General features: G+C 40.7%; 1 protein-coding gene across 8 annotated transcripts in view; it reads left to right on the top strand.

Moving 5' to 3' along the window:
* The window catches only part of LOC124218968 (ketimine reductase mu-crystallin), a 34,493-nt gene extending 24,184 nt beyond the window's left edge, over positions 1-10,309 (top strand). For all 8 annotated transcript variants that reach the window (XM_069136267.1, XM_069136268.1, XM_069136266.1 and 5 more), the window contains 3 exons: positions 6,827-7,116; positions 9,431-9,577; positions 9,698-10,309. The gene's annotated coding sequence lies outside the window, so the exon portion shown is untranslated. The remainder of the gene's footprint in view (positions 1-6,826; positions 7,117-9,430; positions 9,578-9,697) is intronic.
* The last annotated feature ends 1,691 nt before the right edge of the window (positions 10,310-12,000 follow it).

The following is a 12,000-nucleotide window of genomic DNA, read 5'->3' as shown; positions in this document are numbered from 1 at the left end:
CTTTCGCAATAACATGACGAGATGTGGCTAAACTCTGAAAAATCTAATACGCTAGTCAGACCTAGATTTCTATCTTTTTATCATTAAATTTTTTTCCGTGCTATTTTCTACACTCCAACTTTGCCTTCATGTTTCGCATTTCGAATTAGATCTTTAGGCATGATATTTTCTTAAACTCAATTACAGAGGATTGACAGGCAGGCTGTACCGCAGGTGATCCAAGTGCGAAAGAGACGAGAGGAGAGACGTTCGCTGGGGAAATTTGATAAGCCACTTTCAGCTTCTCGTTCTCGGCTTGTGATGCTTTAGCGAAAAATATCTCCCGTGGGCGGCAATCGATCGAGATCCGTGATCGACAACCGGGCGTCGGCACACACGCACACACTCACACTCACACACACACATATATACCCTTGTCAGCGTCGCGACGTCGAGGTTCGTTGTTATGCTCGCGATATCAGGCGCGTCGAAAGTCCCGACTAGTCGTGAGACCCGGGAATATATTGGAGGAAGAAGGAGAAACTTTTTTGGATGTAACTTCAGAACCGCCCGTCACAGGACTCGGGACGACGTACAATAATCTTTACTCGCGAAATAACGTCGATATCAGCGATGCGTGAATAAATTCTATCAAAAGTTCCCGAACGATTGAAGAATTTTGTTGTTTTTTGTTTTTCTGCAGGAGCCGGAAATTAATTACTCGTTAGAAAATCGATCTTCAGGGGCGATTATTCAGGAGTATAAAGTCAATGTTGTCCTGATTCAACGTTTTCAAAGCTGAACTTTATGGGCGTAACATATTCCTTTGTCAAAGGAAGGGCGAATTCCTGGAGTCTGTTTTCAGATCGGGGTTCAGTCTGTGTTCGCAAGATTTGCAGACCTTGCTCATTAATAGAAGTTTGCCGCTCGGAATTCGAACCCTTGGTGTTCGGTATTCGCGATGTCAGGTCGGAGTTTCTGCAGTTTGGTGCGAACTAGCGAACACGGCAGTTATATTCCTGCACTGCAGCTCCGTAACGTCCAATTATTTCGGTACGGGGAAGAGAAGCAGTTGGCAAAATGCTAGAGGAAAATCGTGAATTAATATGAAATTCCTCAGGAATAGATAAACGAATATATCATCAATAACAACTCGTCGACAATCAATTAAAAAAAATTTAAACCCAACACTTTTTGACGGATCGAGTAATCACCAGTTGAGGATTTTTTATTCAACCACTGCTCGATACTGGCGAAATAGAGAATCTTTACAGCTTAAGAAATCTCTGTATACCTGATTCATCAAAAGCTTTCAACTCCTTAGCCTTCCAATGTGCGAGATTTCCACAGTGATTCATTACCCACATCAATCACTTTTCCCGTGTTCTTTCTCTGTACGATATTCCCATTTTTCCACAACGTTTTCATCGCCACGAGGCGCTAAGTTTGCTTAGTACAGTATACCTTTCTTCGTTTGTTTGTACTTAGATTTTTTGAGGGTGCACTTAAGAGCGTCTTGGTTGCGGGTTGAAAAACAACACCAACCGTTTTCCGAGAGGTTGGGAAATAGAATCCGTTGTACCGGTGGTGTGCATATCGGGAAATTGTCTAGCCGACACAATAGACTCGGTCTAGGCGCCGTGTTTCGTTTGGCGCGTGGCCAGAGCTTGTCGAATGGATAAAACAGACTGTGGAGAAGACCTGCGTTGCCTGCACGTAACGCATTTTGGCTTCTGATTCGCTGTTTTCACCACTTTCTTTTCTTTTTTTTTTATTTTCACCGAATTTGGACAGACTCCAAATCCCCTGCTTCCGAAGAAACCTTCTCCCGTGTCTAATCCTACAATACACTTTACAACCCTGTTAAAAATTCGAGACATACATTTTTTTCGCTTGTACATCTTTCGTCTTCCTCCAAAATTTTTCATCCCTTTACCCCTCGATTCAATCTGACGATGTTCCCATTTTCATAATTTCCTCGTTTATACGCGCTGATTTATTTAAATCTATTCAATCTTCTCTCTCACTCTCTCTGAGCAATTTCCAAACCATCTCAATCCCTCCACCCCTCGGATGTGTTACAAGCTCAGTCATCTCGCAGATGTGGCAGACCGCGGAGCAATTTGCGGTACCTTTCTTTTCACCCCTTGGGAATAAAGAAAAAAAAAACAAAAAAAAAAAAGATCACTCCGATAACACTGTACATGTAATCCAGTCTTAAAATTAATAAAAATAAGGGAAAGTGAAAAAACGAAACGAACGTCAGGTGGCATACAGAAGGCAATTCACACGACCAGCGAAAGCTTGGAAAAAGGATCCGACTGTTCGTCAATGTCCGGTTTTATCGCAACATCTTCCATGGTTCGCAAACTGGTCAAGAGGAGTAGGGTCCTTTCCAGAATCTCCATCCTCTCGAAACCCTCGACCGGAAAGGGATGAAACCGTAAACTTTTAGGAGCAGCGTCGTGTTTTCCCGAGTACAATATCCACACACAAATTTTGCCCACAAATTGTCGGGATTCTGACCCAGCAGAGGAAATTTCTCCGAACGGATAAGCAGCCCAGTTTTCTTAACGAGAGACCGTCGCTGATATTTATCATCACGACGTGTCACTTGAATATTAGACTTTTGTTTCATCTCTCGTAGATCCGACGCACTGCCTAGTTTCTTCTTTCTCTTTCCACCCTTTTTACCCTTCCAGATTCCATTTGAGCGAAGGAATCGAAACGTTCTTTTATCGCTTTATGGCACTCGAATTATTGCCAGGGCACTCGAGGTCAACGAAGTACGCTGTAATAATTTTATCTACGAGTCATTTTCTGTCTACGACAGGACGTTGGATTCTTTTTATAAAGAAATAGACGTTGATTCGTCGTGCTGCGTCACGTCTTTCGGCTTCGATGCTCACAGCGTCATTCCATCTTGGAAAAACCAGTTTGAGAAAATATCGACTGACGGTATTTTTCTATCGGATTATGGAGAGACGTGGGAAAATATTTGCCAGAGAAATATCATGCGGAGACGTAGTTGACTGTACATAATTGTCCAGACGTACGATCGGAAACACTCTTCCTCCCCAATCGATTGATCGAGCTCGTACAAACGAGCTTACTCAGGCAAAAAGTCAGAGATTTCTGAACGTTTCGAGGTTGCCAGGGTCCATGAATTTTTGTGTTCGCTCTTTTTTATAGGATCTACGAACTCGAAAAACGTATCGAATATATCGTAGAATCAAGTGCTGATAAAATAAGACCTGCAATTTTCTCCGTTCATCCTTTTTGTTTTAATAGAAAAGATTTTTAAGAGCCTCTTTCCAATAATTTGGACATCCGTAAACATCAGTAGCAGCGTCCTCGGTATGAGCGTGGCTTTAGATTGAACCAGGTATTAGAGAAGCCAAGAGAAGCTAAGCTCCTGAAGGTAAATTGTTAAATCCGCCTTAGAGCTCGGGGGATATATGGGGCTCAGTGATCAGAGTCACGTTCTTGAATCTTGGCGGAAGCTTACAGGTACAAAAAGAAGTACCAGGATCTTTTCAAGAGATTGCCACATCTCGACTAACGCGTGTATAATGAACGTTCCGCAAGATCCAGGACTCGGTCGAGTGTCGTAAATTGTCTTCCGGACTCGGCCATTCGATAAATATGCCGTTGGATTCTGGTTTCGTTTTTCCCTCACATTACTCGGGACTCGGAGACAAATCTATTTCAGTCCAGTACTATTTCCGATCCGAGGGCGATCATCGCTAGGCTACATTGGCCGGCTGTTGAATATCGGGGGTGGGCAAAATTACGGCAAGAACGGTTAGAATCTGGAGGTTGTGATCGGCAAGGTATGTGGATACGCGGTTTGACAAAGTGTCACTTGATATGTCAACGGTGAATGAAATTTATGGCATCTGATTTCTCGACTTGCTGTTTCTTTTGAAGCTTCTTCGTAATAACAATCTTCAAATTAAAGTTACGTACAATCAAGACGCGACTTCTCGATTTCTCGGCATGTTTCTCTCGTCTCGAGCAACGTCAGATTTTCCGAGAATTCACGTTTCGAGAAGTCTCGGCTAGAAAACCTAATAAAAATGGAAACCGAGAGATTTCTTACAGCTAAAGTTCATTGTTTCGAACAATGGAAGAAAATTGACTTTACGATTAACGAGTGAAGGTTCCGATCTCACGCCGGATGAGAAATCCTCGAGATAGACGCGATAGGTGGACGATATCGCGAGGGAAATAGCCGTCCCAGAATAATTCACGGTTGGATTAATCTCAAGGCCGTTTACGAAGTGTTGTACGTTTTCCAAGGAGTTAAACCGATTGTGAGCTCAAGCACCCAGACGGCTATTTACACTTGACGGATTCGCGACTCGAACCATTCCGAGAACAAAAGTCTCCCAATTACGACGAGAACTGGAAATGCATGATGCGTTTTTCCTGTGAGGTTGAAATTTTAAAATCACCTGGCGAGACTGACGGTGCCGATTAACGTCCGTGGCTCGATGAAATTGTCCATTTCGTATAATTGGAACCAAAGACATCGCCAAGTTTCGACAACATTATTTACTCGGATGTTCCGAGATTTTGATGGTTTATCCGTATCACAAGTTTTCTTGCGAGTTTTGCCATTTATAAATAAAATGAAAAAATTAAAATATTCATACGTTCGTGAGTCGATCAATTTTTTAACTTTGAAAAAGCGTCATGTTTTTGTTTCGCCAGTTCGTCGATCCGAACTTACATTTTCGACTCGCGGCTTGGGGTGCGTTCTGGGTATTCAATTTAAGTTTCCTCCGGGAATATACGTTTTAAATTTTTAAATTGTACTTATGAAAAAGTTTGGATTGCGAATCAACGTACACCGGCATGCAGCCGAGTTCTACGATAATCACATTTTGAAGATGCTTCTTCGGACAGCAGCGGTATCCGAGTCATTCCGAAAGGCTAATTTCAACAGGGTGGTTTTACTGCAGGAAAATTCTATAATTATTCAAACGAGGAACGTAGGGTGGAATTACGCGACCGGAATTTATACAACAGCCATTCGGGCGAAATTGATTTTTTAATAAACTCCGAGTCTGCTTCGTCCAATGAGAAAATTAATCTATGAAGAATTTAAAGGCTATTTGTTTCATTGGTAGAGTTTCGTACAAATTGGTTCGAATCTTTATTTTCATCACGTAGCAACGCGATCGTCTGTAGTTTTATTATTATCGCCTTCGTGAGCTTAGATAACGAGCAAAAAGAGTCCAGGAAAATCGTACCTGCAACGTACATAAAGAAAAACCTCTAAATGATGCATTTTATCTCCTGCGAGTTAAATATTTACCCTCCGTAGCTCGTATTTCTGGACGTTGAATAATCTAGAAACAATATCCGTGCCGGTTAGTGCAAAACTAGAACAAATACGCTAACTGTAGAGTTTAATTTGCTGACGCGGTAACTCGAGATCTGCTGTACCGCGACTAAAGAGGTTCGCGGTTGAGTTTCAACGAGATAATTATCCTGATCCTGATTTTAAGCGCCACGTTTAGAACGGAAGTTCGTTAGAGACGCATTCGTTAACGTCGTTTATTCCAGGAAACAAAACAGCAGCGACGGAATACCTGTGAAATTATCGAAAATATCCTCGACGTATAAAGATATTCGTAGAATTTATGACGGTAAATGTGAACGGAAAATCAGAAGCTTTGTTGCAAAATGTCAGGGGTCACTGTAATCAGGCTGCTCGCCAAACTTTATTTCCTAATCTGATACTCAACTCGCATGTCACACCCTACTTTATGGTTCGTCTCATGTTCGGAAAAAGTTTTAACTCGATTTGCTCGAGGAGCTTTTCATATCAGTGAAAAAGGTGTTGATAGAGTTTCAACCTTACAGGACGTGAGCTCGATCCTTTGAAAAAGTGACCTTAACGAGCCGTAATTAGCGAAGAACCGTGAGATGTTTAAGTTCATTTCGATTTTCATCTAATAAATTTTGGAGCGACTTGTAGTTGAAAAATTGAGCATTCGACTGATTCGTGAAGAATTATAATTTGCTTTGTTTTGGATTATCTGCTCCGACACTTATGTACGAGGTGTGTATCTTTCATTAATTTTATTTTATCGATTTATTGGTCAAGTTTGCGACTAATGCAGGATTTATATTCGCACATTGTCGTCGCTGATACGGCAAAGGAGAGCAGAGCGAGACAAACAAGACGATAAATTGGATGAAATCCAGCCACTGGGGCGTATAACCGTCGTCAATTCGATGTTGGCCAATCGATAAACAATTCTCTCTGTGATTATACGATGTTTCTTAATTCAAAATAATGAAAATAATTTATAATTAAATATTTTTCAATAAAAAACCAAACCTGGCTAAGGTTTTAATTAACTCCGGACGTTCCCTTCTACGTAATTATAAAACTTCCGATGATACGACGGACGTACAGAGCTACGGCTTTGTTGAATAATCCTCGCAGAGTTTTTAACTCCTTTCAACGTGAAATTATACCCTTATAGTCCAGAAGATTATTTACGTGCAAGAACCGAGCACCGAAGGCAGTTTGTTTAAATTCGAGGTAAAATTTTGTCAACCATCATAGGTATTACAACATTGGTGATTTCATACCTTGGAGCGGATGAACGATCGAAGAAAACAAGGAACGTCTGTGTACAATGTTATTCTACATTTTGAATTCAAAACGATATTTCGATTCACATTATCTCCATTCTCATGAAATATTCACGTGGCGTTCACGTTTTTTTTTTTTTTTCTTTCTCGTCTCCTTTTTCCGATGAGGCATCCGATACTTTACCGAACCCCACGAAACTCATATTAACATGTTTATTTATTTTTTTTTCAGAATATTAGATCGCTATGGAAGCTCTCAAGATCCCTGGCGGAATTTTAGTTAGCACGATTAGCGAACGCAGATATTCCAAGACATACTTAACTCTGGTCTGAAGAGCCTGGAAACTGATTGAAGACTGCTGCAGGAGCTGATTGAAACCTGACGCACGTCGGTTCGTTAACCCAACTGGTAGCAATGTTGGCCTGGAGCTAACGAGATCAATTCTCAGGACGGGGAAATTACAGGCTGAGTAACGAAGTCGAGGCGAGAAGGCCAGGAGACATGATACCGGAAATTAAGAGGTGAAGGAAAAAGCGCATCTTTGCATTTCGGCTTACACAATTTTCAATAAAACTTTTCGAACTATTGAACGTAGGCACGTCATAATTTATCTAACTCAAAATTGCCACTGCCTAAATCCTATTGTGTATACGTTTCAATTTGCCTTTCAGTAAATATACCTACTTGAATAGTTTAAATTCTATACAAGTTCAAAGGTAAACTGAAATCAAAGTAAAAATCGAAATCAAATATCATAGACTGTGAAAATCTTTGATATCGGTTGAATGATATGGAAAGCGAACATGAACGACTCTTTCTTTTTTGCACTCATTACCAGTATCAACATTTTTCACAAATATTTTTCGCGTGGTGAGTTTTTCGGACGGTTATTTTGTCGGATCTTCATTCTGATATACTTCAAGTTTATTGCAGTAGTCTTTGAAGATGATTTAATACAAGAACCGGATACGTGGCAAATTTCCAAAGGACTTTTAGGCGCCGTGAAACTTGGTCCGTATTTTCAGATACGTTTTCAAAATCATTTACGCGTCAGTTTGACTTGTGATTTACGTTGGCTTACAGACAAAAATATCGACTAATTTCTGTCCATCGTATGCATTATTCATATAGGTATATACCTATAAAAGAAGAGGGCGATTCCGTACCGGAGAGAAAATGTTTTATCACCTTCCAGAAGCTAAGGGTTGCCATTTTATTTTTCATCTTCTCGTAACCCGCGGAATCGCACGTTGTATAAAACTCAGATTTTATACGCCGTCCATGCGTTATGCCGTAATATCATTTATAACCTGAATATCGCCTTCGGATACGGACACAAAAATACATCCGAGACACGTTTGAAGCGATATGAAATCCTCCTTTATGACACCGAAATCCGGCTGATCTTTGACGATTGTAGCGCTCTTCGGAAATTTGGAGAAGGCGTTATCCGGTCGTTATTTTTCCGAGGGTCTAAGGTCGCCGTAAACGGGAACCTCGATTTCTTCTCCTTTCGCTTGTATGGGATCGGTCACATTTTTATGTATCGTCCACTGCCCCGTTTATGCATCTGAATATATCGAGATCCGAAGGCGTGGGCGTGTGATTTTCAAATTTACACAGAAGGTATCCCAGGTCGATTTCTTCGATTTGATTTCTTTTGCAATATGTTATAGTAGACTAAAAATTAAGCGATACGTATTTTTTTTCATATACCATTAAACACTTTGAGGGGGTGAAATCATCCTCCAAAGTAAGGCATGTCAAGGGCCGATTTGGCATTGTTTTCATTTATTTTTAGAATTGAAAAAATTGCATTCTTCATTTCTTGTTATGAGAAAACTTTTCCAGTTCGATAGATTAGAAAATATTATGTTCTTGTGGGTGAAATTGCCAAATCACCCTTTGATATGCCTAACCTTGGAGGGTGGTTTACACTCCCTTAAGGTGTTTAATGGCAGTTAAACAAAAATACATGTCGCTTAGTTTTTAGTCCAATATGAAGTACTATAAAAGAAATCAAATCGTAGAGGTCTACCTGGGGTGCCTTCTTTGTTAGTGCTTTTTATTTCTGGCCCAGGCTTACAACCTTAAGCCGTACCTTACGAGCTACTGACGTGACTGCAGCCATTCTGACCTCTGAGGATGTTCACTGTAAAGCTTTGCGAGCTTTCACGTACGCTGCTTTTATTATTCCCTGCCTTTCAGCCACCTATGGCATCTTAAGATTGCGTTCTTAGAAGGTAACCAGTAGATCCATTTTAGTTGTGCTTATAGAAATAAAAGCTATCTATTTGGAGAGTTCTTTTTTTTTTAACAATTTTCGACTCGAGCACTTGCGAAATTCGGAACTACCTATTCGAAAGCGATAATTTTTTCATAGTTCTTTCCTGATTCGTCCCCATACTGTTTTTCGGATTTATGGAATTGCTCTTTTTTTACGCGAGTAAGTCAATCCGTTATTGTTCAACTCCATGTAATTACTTCCGTGCGAGAATGGTCCAGTTCCTCCATCCATCGATAAACACCTGAAGTCACTGTGAAAAAGGTACAGTGAGCTGCGGTAATAAGCCGCAATCCATCATTCTTATTTTTTTCCTTAACGACTTACTTTAGGATTATCTGCCATCACGTCGAGCGGTTGAGTCCTCGGAAATGAGCCACTTATTCGAGCGAATTATGTCATTCGTCGGTTACAACATTGAGATACGATCGGCTTATCGCATATGTTACATAGGAATGGAGTAAGGGAAGGTTGAAGAACGATAACAATATTCTTTATGGATGTGAAAATATTTTAATCGACTGATATACGCCACACTTTACGCTTAACAGTATATTGGAATTGGGAACCATCAACGGTCCAGATGAGAAGGTGAACCCTTTATATTTCCCGGGATTTGCCAAATTTCCATTCAAGAGGATTTTAATGTCGAGGCAAGAGCAAATTGGAAGGAAATGTGCGAGCCAGGGTTGGCTGCGGTAAGATATTATTTTTTTAAAGGTATAGATGGAGGTACACCCTCGAGTTTTTGCACGATCGATCGTTGTTATCTGTATCAGCACACCAGAATCCTGATAGTTGCTTATGAAACTTTCTAGCTGGACCGTAAGCTGCATACGTTCGCCGACTCTGAACAGTACGAGATCACTGAAAAATTGATTCTAGTATTAACTGAACTGGATCAAAGCCCAACAAAAAAAAAAAACTGGAGGCGTTTACCTTGCTTTTTCTTCGACCTTGGAGCCGGAATCTTTTCATCTTCGAATCGATTGAAATCAACATTGCCAGTCTAATTGGATTACGAGGACCACAGAAAAGGGATTCCAAATATTGGAGAACCGACATTCCAGTACATACAAAAAATGCAAAGAATTTAATTTATTTATATGTTGATTTTATGTCAGGTTACATCAAATAAGAACAATCCATATCTAGTCCTGCAAAAGTGCTTTGCACCTCTACGTGGACCAAAACTTGATCTATACTGATAAACTACAATAATAGCTATCTGATACAGATGCAGGTTGCACTCCTTTCACCTCGTATGATTGTCAGACGTGATACGTTATGTAAGATGATTTTTTAGCATTTCGTTTGTGTTTGACTTGAATACTCTTAGGCACCTTGTGGAGTTACTATCCACTGAAACCCGATCGCTTGTACTAGAATTAAGGTGTACTTGATAAACTAATAAAAAAATTTGAATTCTATGGCTTTGGAGTTATTATTTTTCGTCCTCTCCTGTGTAAAATTACCGTGCGAACTATATGTTTAACGACTGCAAATAAGTCCAGCATCTTCGTATTTCGTCGAAATTCCAACAAACAATGAGGAAGGGGTTGAGCTCCCTTTTTTTTATATATTTTGTCTCAGTTTCGATTCGTATGACCCTTTCCTGACTAATTGGACCCCCAGGAACTCAGAGAACGCAGCGAAAAAAACGTGGGACCAACAGGAGAGAAATGACGACGAAAAGATGACCAGGTGAAAAATGTGAAAAACACGGGTTCTGGTTTTTTGCCTGTAACTCTTGATCCGTTGCTCGCAGCGTGTTGTGACTGCGCCCAATCGATTTCTCTCGCAAAATTACGTCGGAATAGTGCATCGAAGAATTTATTCCAGCACATTTCAAAATCGCGAAAATTTTCGCCAAAAATACAAAGGGGTTAACCTTCCTTTTTTTTTGACCAGAAAATTTACCATCTCAGAATTGATTTGTATGACCCTTTCCCGACCAATTGGACCCCCAGGAACTCAGAAAACGCAGCGAAAAAAGCGTGGGACCAACAGGAGAGAAATGACGACGAAAAGATGACCAGCTGAAAAATGTGAAAAACACGGGTTCTGGTTTTTTGCCTGTAACTCTTGATCCGTTGCTCGCAGCGTATTGGGACTGCGCCCAATCGATTTCTCTCGCAAAATTACGTCGGAATAGTGCATCCAAGAATTTATTCCAGCCCTTTTAAAAATCGCGAAAATTTTCTCCAAAAATACAAAGGGGTTAACCTTCCTTTTTTTTTGACCGGAGAATTTTCCATCTCAGAATTGATTTAAATGACCCTTTCCCGACCAATTGGACCCCCAGGAACTCAGAAAACGCAGCGAAAAGAGCGTGGGACCAACAGGAGAGAAATGACGACGAAAAGATGACCAGCTGAAAAATGTGAAAAACACGGGTTCTGGTTTTTTGCCTGTAACTCTTGATCCGTTGCTCGCAGCGTATTGGGACTGCGCCCAATCGATTTCTCTCGCAAAATTACGTTGGAATAGTGCATCGAAGAATTTATTCCAGCACTTTTCAAAATCGCGAAAATTTTCGCCATAAATACAAAGGGGTTAACCTTCCTTTTTTTTTGACCGAAAAATTTTCCATCTCAGAATTGATTTGTATGACCCTTTCCCGACCAATTGGACCCCCAGGAACTCAGAAAACGCAGCGAAAAGAGCGTGGGACCAACAGGAGAGAAATGACGACGAAAAGATGACCAGCTGAAAAATGTGAAAAACACGGGTTCTGGTTTTTTGCCTGTAACTCTTGATCCGTTGCTCGCAGCGTATTGGGACTGCGCCCAATCGATTTCTCTCGCAAAATTACGTCGAAATAGTGCATCGAAGAATTTATTCCAGCACTTTTCAAAATCGCGAAAATTTTCGCCATAAATACAAAGGGGTTAACCTTCCTTTTTTTTTGACCGAAAAATTTTCCATCTCAGAATTGATTTGTATGACCCTTTCCCGACCAATTGGACCCCCAGGAACTCAGAAAACGCAGCGAAGAGAGCGTGGGACCAACAGGAGAGAAATGACGACGAAAAGATGACCAGCTGAAAAATGTGAAAAACACGGGTTCTGGTTTTTTGCCTGTAACTCTTGATCCGTTGCTCGCAGCGTATTGGGACTG

This window comes from Neodiprion pinetum, chromosome 5, assembly GCF_021155775.2.
Source record: "Neodiprion pinetum isolate iyNeoPine1 chromosome 5, iyNeoPine1.2, whole genome shotgun sequence".
Classification (NCBI taxonomy): Eukaryota; Metazoa; Arthropoda; class Insecta; order Hymenoptera; family Diprionidae; genus Neodiprion; species Neodiprion pinetum.
This window is presented reverse-complemented; position numbering and strand designations above follow the sequence as displayed.